Genomic DNA, 16,073 nt, shown 5'->3' with positions numbered 1-16,073 from the left:
CGACGGGGAGCACGGCTACGATGGTGGTGCGGCGACGGTGGCGTCGGCCATGGCTGGGGCGTGCGAGGGGGAGGAGCTGGAGAGGAGAGGGGGTGTCTGGGGGGTTCGGGGGAGAGAGGGAGGCCGGTTCACGGCGTTAGCCGGGCGAGGGAGGCGGCGAGGCGGCGAGCAGCTGCGTGGCGAGCTGCGGTGCCGCCGCCGAGCACCTTGGCTGCCTGCCTGGCAAGCCAAGCAGCTCGCTGGAGCGGTGGCCGGGCTGGGCCGGCCAGGTGGGCTGGCTGGTGGGCGACAGGTAAGCCTTTTCATTTTCTTCTGTTTCTGTTTTTATTTAATATATCTGCAACTTTGTTGAATTAAATAAAATACCTAGGCAACTTCAAAAATCACCAAACTATTCCTGGCCCATAGTTGGATTATTTCCAACATGAAACATTTTAGTTTGGAGATATTTGAGCATTTGAATATTTTATATTATTTTAAATGCCCAAATTCAAATATTTATGATTTAATTCAAAAACCCTAGGATGGCCTAGGAAAATGTGCACCACTTTTGGCAGAGGTTCTGAACCAAGACAAAAATGATGGGCATTTTAGAAGGGCATTTCAGGTTCATTGAAAAATTATTTTAGTAACCCTAGTTGGTTTCAGAGGGGACTGGGGGTTCTGTCATCCCCATTTCAAGTTTCTGATAAAAGAGTAAACATGATGCAACACTCTAATGCATGACTAGCTAGGGTGTGACAGAACAGAACCAAATTGGACACCTTTAACAGTAAAAACAGGAGAGGTAAACACATACCCACATTGTTATATATAGTTGTGCTAGGGAATTTTAAAAACATAATCAAATGCAAATAGGAAGAACACCAAGATTGGATTCTGTACGAAGATAAACTACAACTAAAGGGTAACAGATAAAGAAAAAATCTTGACATACAAACGTAAGCTCATTGTGCATTTTCTTTTTCAATGTGATACACAATAAGCATAAATAACCACCAAATCTGTACGAAGATAAACTACAGCCAAAGGGTAACAGATAAAGAAAAAATCTTGACATACAAAGGTAAGCTCATTGTGCATTTTCTTTTTAAGATAGGAAGAACACTAAGATTGGATTCTGTACGAAGACAAACTACAGCAAAAGGGTAATAGATAAAGTAAAAATCTTGACATACAAAGGTAAGCTCATTGTGCATTTTCTTTTTTAATGTGATACACAATAAGCATAAGTAACCACCAAAAATTGTCAATACCGATCATTAACTAGACACGTTCCAACATAAAGGAAAAGCAATTATATAGGTGTGACTTCAGGTACACACATAGCAAGGCCACAACAGCCACACAGTCACTTAACTACAACGATTCTTCGTACTGCTGGCATCCTTAGAAGTGAAAGCTTCTGCTAACCAGTCTATTACTTCATAGTGTGATGTCATGTCAATATATTCATTAAAATAAACATAGTAGTATGTATGTAGGACAACAGCAAAACCTTTTAAGTAATAAAGCGCCCCTTTTCGAAAAATGTAGGACAACAGCATGCAATGCCCTTATCACGGAAGAAGAGGCTCCCAATGTATCTACCAGCAGGAATCTTCGAGGGTGTTTGTTTCCAGGGACTTATTGGTTTAGGGACTTAAAAAAGTCTCTATAAGTCCCATCTAAACCAAACAGGAAGGACTTATAGGGACTTAAAGTGGGATTGGGACTTATGAAATAAGACTCTCAAGGAGAGTTTTATAGGGACTTTTTATAGTTGTAATATGGTCTTATAGGAATTTATAAGTCCCAGGAACCAAACAGGTAGAGACTTTTTAGGGACTTGGGACTTATAAGTTGGGACTAAAAAAGTCTTAGGACTTCTGAACCAAACAGGGCCTTAAAACACATCCATCACTTTTGATTATCTTAGCCAAGTTAATACTCGCTCAAAATAATACAGCACAACAACTAAACAACCTCAGGCATTGTGGAGTCCGAATCCAGCGACGAATGAACAGGCAAGTTTCGTATATACCGAGGTTCTTGTCGAGGGTGCGGGTGAACTGGAGGAGTGCCGTGGGCACCTTGAGGCGCTCCTTGAGTATGCGGCGCTGGCGCTGGATGCGCATGACCTTGGGCCACTTGACGAACAAGTGGAGGTCCTTCTTGGGCCTTCTTGGGCGGCAGGGCGCCACCGATTCCATCAGACTAGTAATAGTTGGCTTCCCATCAGACTAGTGCTGGATTGATGTCTCTAGGCCTGGAACGTCTGATCTCATACATGGGCCTTGCTAGGTAATTAGGAGTACTAGTTTGCATGTAGCTAGTGTGCTAATTGTCATTCGTTTCCGTCAACTAGTCCCCAAAAATTCCGTCAGTAGAACTACACTAAACTAGGGGAAACGGTGCATATGGGATACTGGGTGAATCCGATGCATGCTATTGGTCAAGTTTCAGGATAGGAAGCACAACATGTTCTACTAACAGTTAATGATATAAAATTCTAAAATTCGTCTCCGCCAAACACTATATTTAATCTTGTGATGCTGTTGTTTCAGTTTCCAAAATTGCTGGATCTTCTAGTTATTACAATTTAGTTATTATTTGAACAAGTTACGGATTCCTTGGAATTTCTTGGTTAGTTAATCTAACAATAGTAAAAAGAAAATAAAATCAAAGGTGCTATCCAGAGCTATAAAAACCAAGCTTTCAACACACTTCTATTATATTATTATTCAAATTTGACCTGTGCATGTGAACATTGAGGTGCTATAACATAATTCCACCTGACAAGGATTACCCACTTGATTCCATACAGCAATAACCCATCCAGTGCTTCGTCTTTGTAAACATGACCAGAAATGCGGTCATACATATGAAGCTAATCAACTACAGTAGGTTACTATATCATAATTATGAAATGTATGTCGAAACGTTATGCTGAAATTTTGTGTGTTTACTTTTGAGGCGAGTTGGAAGCTTTTAGTACTCCCTCCAACCAAAATAAGTGGCACAGACCTTAGTTCAAAACTGCGACACTTATTTTGTATCGGATGGAGTAATTTTATTTTTTAATAAATAGATATACCTGTAATAAGTATATTGGTATTCCTAAGAAATAACTATTGCACCGGTGTATCCAACATTAGTGCCATATACCATGGAAATTATTATTATTATTACTACTATTATTACTGTTCCTAGTATTATTATCATTAGTTGTTGTTACATAATTAGATCATTCAGAGTGTTGCAAATCGTGGTGATTGTTGTTGCAGGCGTAGAAATGATAGGCATGACCAACTCTGGATGATTTGTTGTTTGAGTTGCTTAATCCAGGCCGAACACTCCTACATCATGCATGATCTAACAAATTTGTAGAGTCTCGAAAGAATGTCCTGCAACGGACCAAAACCAACCAACATACCATGGAAATCCACAGGAAGAAGTCATGTCAACCATTTCTTCGGCCTTTACACAGGGGATGGTAGCGCGGACGGCGAGGATTTGCATGAGGCATTTCCTCAAGCACCTTACGCCCAAAGTCTCCATGTGCGTAGTGAAGCTGACCTCCAGATCGAGGACGCCATACAGGAGGCATCAGCAGCGCCTCCGGCACTCGGGATCGGCGCTGATCAATACTCGTTGTAAGCCATCTTCTCCCTCGAGTACCTGTCATTTTCGAACCGATGGAGCTCGCGACATCGATGCCCTGGCCTCTGGGTGACTAGGCGTGATTTGTGTCAAGGAGGACCGGGAGGGATGGAGGCCTCGTTAGGGATCTCGATGGTCGTCCCCTTATACACGCTCCTAAGACCACCCAACGATGTGCCGCTCGCGTGATTCCCTCCTGTTGACGTATAAATATATTGCATAGTCTCTTTCATCAGATCATTCTTGTGGTTATATCGGCTAGAGCATGCACTTCTACATGGTAGCAGAGCCAAGAGGTCTTAGTTCCAGACCCGGCTGACACAACTACACAGTAGCCCATTTTCGGTCCACCTTTAGGCTTGAGAGTGTAACACGTGAGGGCGAGTATTGACGTATAAATATTTTGCATAGTCTCTTCCATCAGATCGGTCTTTTGATTGCATTATCTACAACATGCACTTCTGCACCTCCGACCGCAGGGATGTTGTTGTTTTAGGGAGCCGGGGACGTTCGTTGAAGGCAGAAGACTAAGAGAGATGATGGCTAACACAGTGCGACATATTTCGGCTATTTGGTTTGGGATTAAGTTTGCTAAAGGTTCTACATCTAAAGTTAAGCAATTTTAACAAATTTAGGTGGGTATTTGATTCAAGCCACACCTTAGAAAAGTCACACTAAGGCCCCACGTTTCATACACATAAAAATTATGGCAACATTTTATTAGAATTGCCAACTTGTGACTCCCATTTTATTAAACTAATCTTAGACGAGTTTGATAAAAAAAATAAGATAAAGTGTGGCAATCCAAGGCATAGAACCAAACAGCTCCGAATGGGCCTTGCAATCAGTCCATATATTCAATCCTACCGGCACGAACGGGCATGGGCTGCGTTTTCTTTGGTCCTGACAACAAGAATGGGTCTGGGCTGCGTTATTTTTGTTTGGGCCCGCCTCCATCCGAGACTATGGGTGGGATGATGTGACGTACACCGCTGTCCTCTGTTCCTGACCTGATAGGCACCTCGGGCCTTCTTCCCTCATCCCACACCATGGGCGTGTTTCGTTGCTGTCCTGAACAGTACCCGCGTTGCATACACATCTCAACCTAGCATGGCTATGAAAAAACAACATCATATGCAACACCTGCGAGTTGTTTGGTTGCCTGCATATGGACTTCCTACATTAAGGGATCAACTTTGGCATGTTGGTTGGTTGCCTGCATTGTCTCGGCGCATACAACTACACGCTGTTTGGTTGCCCACATGGGGTATGATTACGAGTTGGCACTTGCAATTAGCACACAACGTTAAGAGCTAGCAGAGGAAGGGGAGAAGAAATGCAGTATGCGCCGGACCATGGCGACTACGGTGGGCAATGACCGTGGCGCCGTGTCCGACATGACGAGTACGGAGTCATGGGCGAGCGACCCTGTCGGCGAACTAGTTGGAGTGCTCGCGCAAAGACAGTGGACAGAGGAGGAGAAATGTAGTGCTCACACCATGGCATCGTCAGTGTAGTAGGACGAGAGAGAGGAGCTGAGATGATCGACGCCAAAAATGACTCCAGTGTAGTAGGACGAGAAAGAGAAGGCCGGGAGGAGGCCAAGATGATTGACCCCGTCAGTGGCAGAGAACAGAGGAGAAGAAACCCGTCAGTGTGCGCGACATGGCGGCTTAACTGCAGTAGGATCATGGAGAGAAGGCCGAGATGAACGACGGCGATGATGACGCTACCAAAAAAGATGCGAGAGAGGAGATCAAGAGAAATCACGCCGGCTAGAGGTGTAATTAAGCAGTGTCTTAAATCATAGCACACATATTCATATGTACAACCATGAGAAATATGTGGATCTTCTCGTCTACGATTGTTCAAACAGAAAACGTGCAACACGAATGTTATGCAGAACTGCGAGATTAGGCTACTGGTCAAAGGAAATTTCAAACAATCGATCGTGGGCGAAGAATCTGACAAAATTAGTACAAAACAGCTCCAAACGGGAACAAGAAATTGAGCATGTACGTTCGACCAAACTACAAACCGATCACCTGAATGAAACCGTAGCATCGATGTGCATCTTTTTCTTGTAGAGCTTACCACGAATCAAAGCATCGTTGTGTAGATTAGAGGGGCATGAAAGAGAGGAGATCAGAAAAGAGCTTAATGGAGGTTGAAGAAGACACGACCTAAACACCTCGCATCCCTCCCGTTTCTCCTCGTACAGGGGCCCGCTCGCCGCGCTTCTGCTTGGTCTGGCTCTAGAGAAACTGCTGATCTGAGAGTTCCCAGCGAGTCAGGCCCAGAGGTGCTTTAAGAAGCGTGCGATGCAGGTCCAATAGTGTATGCGGGCTACCAAACAGGCTGGATCCTTCACGCGCGGGCCTGATCGAGGTGTATGCTGGCAACCAAACACGTCTCATACTGATTGGCACCTCCAACCTGATTGGCAATCACTGCTACATTACCGACACCTCTCAGGCCAACAGTTTGCAAACCGTTTTTCATCAAAACAAGATACATTTTTATTCTTGAAAACAGAGGTTAGTTTGTTTCGGAACTAACAGTTGTCCAATTTGTTTGACGTATCCATGCACAGCTATGCTTCTTATAAAGGCATGGTATGTGCGCCCCACCAAAATATTCATCCTCAAGCGGTGACGTAATGAATGAATGACCTAATACTTTTTTTGGTGACGTAATGAATGAATAACTTAATAAACTAGTGACCAACCATATTGCCATGCTATATATAGTTCTACCCCGAAGAAAATAAGTTATAGTGAGACGTTGCACCGAACAAACATGCTATGCGAATTGTACAATAATAGTGACCACGTGATATTTGAATTGCAAAAGAGCTAGTGAAAGAATTCATTTTTCGCCAAAAAAAGGATTCATTTTAAAATGGTGCAAAAATAAAGCATTTTGTCTCAGTAATTAATAGTTGCTAGTGACTTTGTACTATTAAAGAAAACCTTACATGTACCACTTCACCCACTTTTTGATGGACAATATTTGAGATAAACTTGGTACATATTACTGTTGAGATAATTTTTTTTACAAAGATTCAATGTTAAGCATTAAAGTATCAAAATCAGTAAATCGCCAGCTCTCCGGATCTCCTGAAAAAATTACACAGTGCCGCACGAGAACCAAATATTTATCATGAACACAATCATGTTTCTTGACTCTCTAAACTTCACTAAATGTTGAAACTCAACAAAGGCATATGTTGCCAGTAGCCCACTTTCCCAGGGTGAACGATGTAATAGTTACACAGTCAGATAATCGGTGCATTTTCCCTCAAAAATTAAATAAATAATCGGTGCATTTCATATATTTTTCTGGTAACAGATAATAGGTGACTGGTTTCCTCAAATTAACCGCTAAATTCTCACTCTCTTATGAACTAATATAAATGGAAGTTCTTTGCTTCGTTTCAAAAAAGAATTGAGCTAGCGTGCCTGGATTCTCTTTTTTTTTGCGGGCATGGATTCTCTCTCTTTCTGGGATCAATGCATGCACACAACAGTTTGTTTTAGCGTGCATGGACTCTCTCTCTCTCTCTCCCTCTCTCTCTGTACAACCTACGCCAACACCGAATGCGTAGCCTTCTGTCGTCTCTCATGCCACAGTGGAGGGCCAGTTTGTAGGAGGCAGCTTGGACAAGAGGTCACCGTTTGAGAATGACCATGGTAGGTCCGAAGGAGACGCCGGCTTGCGGCGTATCATCCAGTGGTAATACCAACTGTATGAGGACTCCATGCTAAATTCCCAACAACTCTCAGGCCTACTGATTGCATACCATTTATCAAGAAAACAAAATTACTTTGTTTTTTTTTTCCGAGAAACTTCCAATCTATTCATCTTCAATCATGGTAGTACAAAGAACAACGGAGGTAATGAAAACTACAACCATGTACGTGGACCACCTAGCGACGACTACAAGCACTGGATCGAGCCAAAGGCGCGTCGCCGTCATCGCCCCTCCCTCACCGGAGCCGGGCAACCCTTATTGTAGTAGACAGTCAGAAAGTCGTCATGCTAAGGCCCCATAGAACCAGCACACCAGAATAGCAACTATCGTCGATGAAGAAATTCGTAGATCAGAAGGATCAAACCTGTAAACACCTAAACGAAGACTGGATCCAAATAGATCCACCGGAGACCGGCACCGACCGAATCCCGCAAGATCCGACGGAGACAAACCTCCACACGTCCTCCGACGTTGCTTGACGCACCATCGGGACGGGGATAGAACGGGGAGACATTATTCCTACTAACGGACATCGCCACTGCCACAGAGCCCCAACCAAGGCGCTAACTCTAACAAGAGTGAGAACGGGGTCCCTCTCGCTGGGGGGGAGGGCGAGATACACTGCACCTCCATGGCCTAGAGGCCATCGGAGATGGGACGGACCGGCGGTGGCGCCGACGGGAGGAGAAGAACTTTTCTTGTGGAGGAGGAAAGAGATATGATCTTTGTTTTGCAAGTTACTTGGTTTTTAGGGCCAACTGTTTCCCAATTTTTTGATGTATTGATTCACTACTATACTTCTTATAAGTATATGGTATATGTGCCCCACCAAATTATTCACCATTTACCGTATGGTGTCGCATTGAATGGATATAACTTAAAACCCTAGTGACCAATCATATTGGCGTGTTATATATTGTTATTATATCCTGGATAATAGAAGTAGGTTGAGATTTTATTTACCACACACAACAAACATGTTATGCCAAATGTACATTAATACCAACCACGTGGTATACTAAGTGCAGAAGAATCTCATTGTAAAATGATGCAAAAAGAAAGTGATTCATATCAATATAACTGCATATTTGATAGCAACAAGTGATATTTACGAGTGACATTGCGTAAATAACCTTGCGAAAACCACCACCACCGATTTTTCTATGAACCATTTTTAAGAATAACTCAGGTAAAAAGTTCTATTGAAATAAAAATGACTGCATAAATGCAATGACAAGTAGTACAGTATCATAATGAGCATATTGCCAACTCTGTGGATGTCATGAAAAGTTTACTCGGCGTGCACCAATACCTTTTTTTAGGAAAGACACCCAAAAGGCATCTTACATCAGATATTCATCAAGGAAAGCAATAACAACATTGTAAAGACAACAACACATAAATGCCAAGCAGAAACAAAAATCACCTCAAAAGATATGCAGGTTGTTTTCCTTCGATTGTATGTCGCCCATCGAAGCTTTAAAATTGCACTTAATAGACATTATGGGAATGGAACACAAGCAAACACCCTTCCCATATAAGGCTTTGAATACCTCAATAGCCACACACCTCTAGAAATGAGATCTCATAACAGGTGAAGGAACATCGGCTTGGGATCACCCCACACGTCGAAGCTTGCAATCCTTCACCACCAGTCCAGATAGTTGGAGAAACTAGGCTTTTCGATACAACAATTGAAAGATGATTTTTTTTGAATTAGCTGTGCCAACAACCAGCCAACTACTTCTCTTGATTAACACACCAACTAACTAGATACGAATAGGGCTAGCAGTTTTGGCAGGACGTACCCTCGGAGGCCCTTTTTCACGCTGACTCGGACATCGTCAAGGTTGGGAGAGGCCAAAGAGACCTTATTTGAATGTATCATCTCCGCCACACACCTCGCAGATGCCTCCAAGGAACGAAAACCTAAGGGTAAAAAGGACCTACTAGAACCAAAATGTGAACGGAGCCCTACTCCTCTAGTCGTCGTTGATGCCATTGGATGGAAAAGAGGAGATGGTCATGAGGTGGCAGCATGGAGGAGACCTTAGGTGGAGGGTCTATGGTTGGGGAAAAGAGAAAGAGATTGTAGCTTTGGACATTGTTGGATTAGGTGAATGGTATAAACTACTTAATGTAGATACGCAGTTAGATGAGAGGTGCAGTTCAAATTAAATTAGGCTTGTGTGGCATGATTTTCTCTTGGGAACACACATATGATACCTTTTGTTTTTTGCACCACATATGCTTCTATCTAGGTATAACCTTAGCCAACACAAATAGACATGTGCTACGGTATTTCTATTTGGGCCCACGTCTATCCATGGTATATGGTGGGAGGTTGTGCTACAAACTGCCTTTAGTTGTCTGTCTCATTGGTGTGAAGGTTCTATTCAAGCACTAGGTAGGGGAACTCACAATGACGTCCACCATGATTTCAATGGGACCCCTTTTTCTGATACCTCTCATTCATATAGTTTGCACACCCTTTTTTCTCATGAAAACAAGGTACTTTGGTTTTAGGGACCGATAGTGTGTCCCTTCTATGTATTGTTTCACAACTATGCTTCTTGTAGGGATATGTTGTGTGCGCCCCCATCAAGTGACCAACCATTTATCATGAGATATGTTGCTATATTCTGAGAAAGTTACTTTGGGATACTACACCCGACAAAAATTATATGCCAATTGTGCTTATGCAAACCACATGTTACACCAGTTGCAAAAGTGAGTAGAAAATCCATCGTAAAATGATGCAAAAAAATACACCGCTTGGTATTCATAATTTAATATATCTTGGCAACAAGAAGAGTTTGCAATATACTTCGCGTAAAAAACCTTACACAAACCACTCAACCAACTTTTGGATGAAAAACTTTTAAGAGTAATAACTCGGTAGAGCTTACTACTGAGATAAAAGGGAATACAAAGACGCAATATCGATCCCTAAAGTATCATCTTCGATACATCACCAGCTCCACTTATCTCCTGAAAAGTTTCCTTACCGTTCACACCAACCCAAAAATTTATTATGAACAAACTTTGCTAACTTGAACATGAATGATTACAACCAAACGAAATTAACTTCTTCCACCATCAAGTATGCCTAAACTATACTATCTCATTTGTACTTAGGATTTGATGAAATCAACTCATGACTCCGGGATATCTCACGGATTCAATTACTTGATTGTGTAAGAAAACATAACGCATATGAGCGCGCACACACAAATATTTTTTTAGATGAAACCTTGATCTCAAGGAGAAAGAATAAATAATACATATGGGCATCATTTTTTACGGATGTGAAGAAGTAGAGTACCTGAGGTGGGACACTTGAAGATCGAGAGTGGATCAATAGAAAAAAAAATTCCAGTCTCCTTCTATCTCTTTACCTTTCTATTTTTTATGGATGAAAAAGCAGGAGTTTTGCATTAGGAGCACCAATGGAGGCACCTTGGAACCTCGGGGACGGCTGCTACCAAGTTCGCCGCCTCACGCAGAAGCTTGACATCTTACCTCCTTCACACGTATAGCTAAAGCTTCATTGGCTCATGGCACGCCTTCAATAAACACCTAACTAGTTGCAAGTAGAACTCAATCTAAAGTTGCTATGCATGAATCAAGATTAGTGTTAACAGAATTGCTTCCTTCTGCCCAATTTTCTAAAGGTCATAGACAAGTTGTAGAAACTTAGTAAATCCATAAGTTGCCAATAGGCATTTGAAAGTCGAATGATAAAATAGTTACACAATTAGATGAGGTGCATTTCAAAATAAATTAGTACATAAGTCCCTTGCAAAGGGACTTGGAAAGCCAGAATGAGGAGATGTGATCTTGCCATACCGAAAAAGGGTTTTCCCCACTTTATATATAAAGCAACAATCACCGAGCCAGCCGATACAAATACATTGATGCAAACACACGCCACAACACAGAAAACACCCAAGGCATGATACAAAGATGTCGAGAACAACCAAACTACCCCAAGCAACTCCCAACCAATAACAAGTGGACAATAAACATCACTATGGAGATGTCGGGGCCCTCATTCGTGACCAAGCCACCGCAATGAGAGGAAGCCATGTATGACGATCCAAAGCAACCCCTTTAGGAAGGGAACGACACCGGTGTGCCGCACTGCAAAATCTGAGGATGAGGGTTTTCCCCGAAGCATCGCGGCAAACAGTGAGTGCCCGTGACAACGCATTCAAGAAGGGGACGACACTAGAACGCTGCTGACGCTGGTCTGACAAGTCAGAACAAGTTTTGACCCTAGCCAGCACTAACTACCACCGATGGAGGCACAGACGACCGCACTACAACCATCGAATGTCACACCCTAGTCACCACGCCGCCCACAGGACCATGGTCACGAAAAAGTGCCTAAGCTGTGAGCTCCTCCTTCGAGCACCACGGCTCACACCACTAAGGCCACCACACCGGCGTCCATGGAACCAACTCCATCCTTGCCCAGTGCTTGTAACCTAGACAATAGGAGAGACGGGCGGGAAGACGCCTCCTTCCCCACCCGAGCAGCCCCCTGGCAAGACCTAGCTTACACTGCCCCACCCTACCCCACCCGGGCAAAGGCGAGCTCCCTGGTGCCACACCGTGATAAGACGGGTGGCAAAGATGCCGTCGTGGCCCCCCAAACATACCTCTTTGTTTTAACGTGAAAATAGTCAATGTTAGTTAGATACACCCAAACCAAATCTCCACGGAGGTTCGGTCTCTCTTCTGACGCTACCGCTGCCTCAAAATATCTTCCCGTCCGGCACTCATAACCTCTCCTTTCAACACTCGGCCGGTAGCTCATCATCTAAACTAGCATCTAGACGTTGTCGCATATAAAATCGGGGGAGAATTTCACTTCCCCGGCCTCTGCACCAACTAGTGTCTAGTAAAGAGATGTACACGTGAATGAATTTGTCATCTAACCAATAATCTTTTAATCTATGAATTTAATATGCATGACCTGCAATTTCTGTCCCAGTCGATAGACTAGGCAGCAATCCCTATTAGCTGAGCAGACGTTTCTTCATCGGAAGTCGGGAATGCCGGCCATCAGGGAGAAGGTGCGCGGTGGCAGTCGCGGCGCCGGCAACCGGTCAGGTAGTCCCGAGAGGAAGGCAAGGGATTCTATAGCCGTCGCCTACTTCTCACGGTCAGAGCAGAAGGAAGATGATGGACCGTGCTTCCACACATCTCTCTGGTTTCCCAGGCCAGCGGTGGGTGCATAAATGACCACGAGAGGCGGAGTGGGAGCAGACACCGGTTTGCTGCTGACCATGCAGAACTATCGCCAGCTGTAGTGGGCCTCATTGCTAAATTCCCGCAACTCCACAAGACTACAGATTGCATACTGATATTCATGAACACAAGATTATCTTGTTTTCGCGACAAATGTGTTTTCCAAAAAAAATATGTATTGCTTCACCAATCACCACTACTATGCTACTTATAGGGAAATGGGGTGTGCACCCAAACTGTGAGGCGTCACAATGAATGAATAACTTATTACAAATGGGTAACCAACCATATGTTGGCATGCTATATACTGTTAACACCCACCAAAGGAGTACTTGTTATAGTATCGTGGAAAATAGAAGTTAGGCCGAGAGACCACACCCACCAAAGGGTGTTGTGTGTCTTTAATAAAAAGCGTGTTGTGCCAATTGTATATTAATGCACATCACATGTTATACCAATTGCGGAATCAACATAAAAAATACACTGTAAAGTGATGCAAAAACAAACTGCTTGTTCTCAATAACTAGATACTCAAAATTCATCCACCGCGAGCATGAATGATTGTAACCAAACAAAATCAACTTCTTCCACCGCGAACAAGGTCTGAATTAAGGATCTCATTGATAATTAGGATCGGAAGAATTATATTAACTATTTGATTCACAACACATATAACACGTGAGCACACGCTCACAAAGAACAAATTTACAAGGGAAATATTGAACTTTAGGAGAACGAAGAAATAATGTTTCTAACACCAATCTTTATGGAAGTTAAGAGGACGAGTAACTCGGCTTGGAGACCGGAAGATCTGGAGCGAATCAAGAGAACATTTTTTTTCATAACTCCACCTATCTCTTCCCCCTTCCATTTTTTGCTGGAAAAAGGAGGATATTTGCGTTGATAGTACCAATGAAGTCACCACGGGCACCGCTGCTGGTGACAGTCGAGTGAAGCATTAATGTTTTGACGCAAACATGACCAAAATTTGGCCACCACGTTTCCTTTTCGCCATGTTTCTTGAGGTGAACGAACACTCCTTGAAAGTCTTTGGAGCCAGCATTTGAAGTTTGATATTTTTTAGTATACTATCTTAATTTGCCGTACGGTTGAAATCATGGTTTACAGGATGAGTCAATATTCATTCGACAGGGTGGAATCATGAAGTAACAAAAGATCATTACCGATTCACCAAACAACAAATGGAGCTAGTTACTAGTGCAAGATCGTATGTAGAGGCCGGGGGTCAACCTCCTTTTTGTAAAAAAAGATTTAAAAGAATAGTGCAAGATTGTAAGCAATAAAATCAGAACACTATTGTTTTCACCATAGTATATCTACAACCAAGGCTTTGTGTATTGTAGAACAGAAAGGTAAATGGCCAATGCATGATATTTTGGCGGCTTCATCCCTCATGTGACGTTATTCTATTAATCAACTCTACCCCAAGAGAACTCTTGGAGTTCATATTCAAGGAATTACAAACCGTACAAAATGGAAGTTATACCTACCAACTTGCCAGGTAGAAGGACAAATACATCTAGAAGTCAATTAGTAGAGAAATTGATCCTCTCCCAAGAACTGATAGGTTAGAAGGACAAATATAGGTCCATCTACATAGTTGAAAATCTCAGGTCATGCTATTTATTAATTTGTTTCCTAGAGACAAACACTTGTCACGGAAGCACCTATTTCAGTAGAGATGACACAAGTAGAGCTCGATCATCATAATTGTAGATTACATTAAAAAAATGTTCAAGCGTGTCAAAAATATATTCATGCCATTTATAGAAATGGTTATACAATGTACTAAATGTTTGCATAGTTTACAAAATATTTCATATCATTTGAAAAAATGTTTCAACATGTATTTGAAAACATATATTTGAAAAAAACTTAGTCCTATATTTGATTTTTTTTTCAAATGTGCATAAAAATAATATTTCAGATGTATACGAAAAATATAAAATGTGTATGAAAAGAAGTAGACATCAAAACATATTTTTGAAAAAAAACATGTATTTGTAAAATATTAAACATGTATAAATATTGTTTCTGATGTATAAACATTGAACAATTTTCTTTTGAGGGAAGTATAAACACTTTTCTTATGTATGTGTTTAGTCGTCTTTTTTTCTTTTCTATCTTTTTTTATAGTTCAAAAATTCTAAAAGAAATCAATAAGATATTTACTCAATTATAGAAAATATCAGCGCAATGCCAAAAAATGTTCACCCAACTTTTGAAAAAAAATTGATAGCATTAACATTTCAAAAATGTTCACGCATTTAAAACTAATTTCCTTGTTATTTCTAAAAGACTGTTTATTCATTAGAAAAAATGTTGGTGTTATTTAAAAAATGTTTTGCACCATTGCGAAAAAGGTTTGTGATATTTTTAGAAAAATGTTCAAGTGAATCAAAACATAAATTTGTCTAGAGAAATCCTTAATAACCGAGGTAATCCCGCGAGATGCTAAGGGGCTGCGGTTGGATGACTGACTCTCGACGCAGGTTACTAACCTGTCATGACATACTTTGGACACATCCCTCACTTCATCTTGGTGTGAGCACATCATAACGCGTGTACACCAAAACTATAGTGTAAATCAACACGGCAGCCCATACATAAGCAAGTCCTCATACCCATGCCTATTTCCATATCACGGTTTACACCAAAAAGGTTCTGTTATTTAAAAGGTTCAGGCAACTGGAACAATTTACTAGAATAATACTTGCTAGAATCTTTGTCATAAAGCCCATCCTCCCGTGGGTTTGATACCCGTACTTGAGATCTTTTGATTAAATCTCATGTTTCAAACACCCCGCATATTAAGCAAGAAAATTGAACAATCATACTTAATGATGAGCTTAGGTAGCTAATGTTTGCGAGGAAACCCTAGCAGCCATGATAAAAATTGCATAAAACGATTAAAGGCGTGTAACTTAGTTTTTAGAATTTGCATGTGACGTGGTACATAGTCCTTTCACATCTATAACGATATAAAAACATCCAAAGAGGCAGATACAACAAATCTCGGCCATCAATCCAGGTCGATCCAACGACATAGGTTGCTCCAATGGTGAGTGCCCAAAAGGTTTAGCATGCATTTAATATCATACCAAATATAAATTGCAACACTAATCACATAATAAACACAAATAATATCCTACCCACTAGTAGAAAAAGGGGCTTTTGTCCCGGTTGGTAAGGCCCTTTAGTCCCGGTTTTTGAACCGGGACTAAAGGGTCGTTACTAATGCCTCTCCCCTTTAGTCCCAGTTCTTACACGAACGGGGACTAAAGGCCGCGGCCATGTGGAGCTCCACCTTTAGTCCCAGTTGGTAACACCAACCGGGACTAAAGGAAATTTTATGATTTTTTTTTATTTTTTTTTGAATTTATTTTTTCAAATTTCTGAA

The sequence above is a fragment of the Triticum aestivum genome, chromosome 5B (genome assembly GCF_018294505.1).
Source record: "Triticum aestivum cultivar Chinese Spring chromosome 5B, IWGSC CS RefSeq v2.1, whole genome shotgun sequence".
Classification (NCBI taxonomy): domain Eukaryota; kingdom Viridiplantae; phylum Streptophyta; class Magnoliopsida; order Poales; family Poaceae; genus Triticum; species Triticum aestivum.
This window is presented reverse-complemented; position numbering follows the sequence as displayed.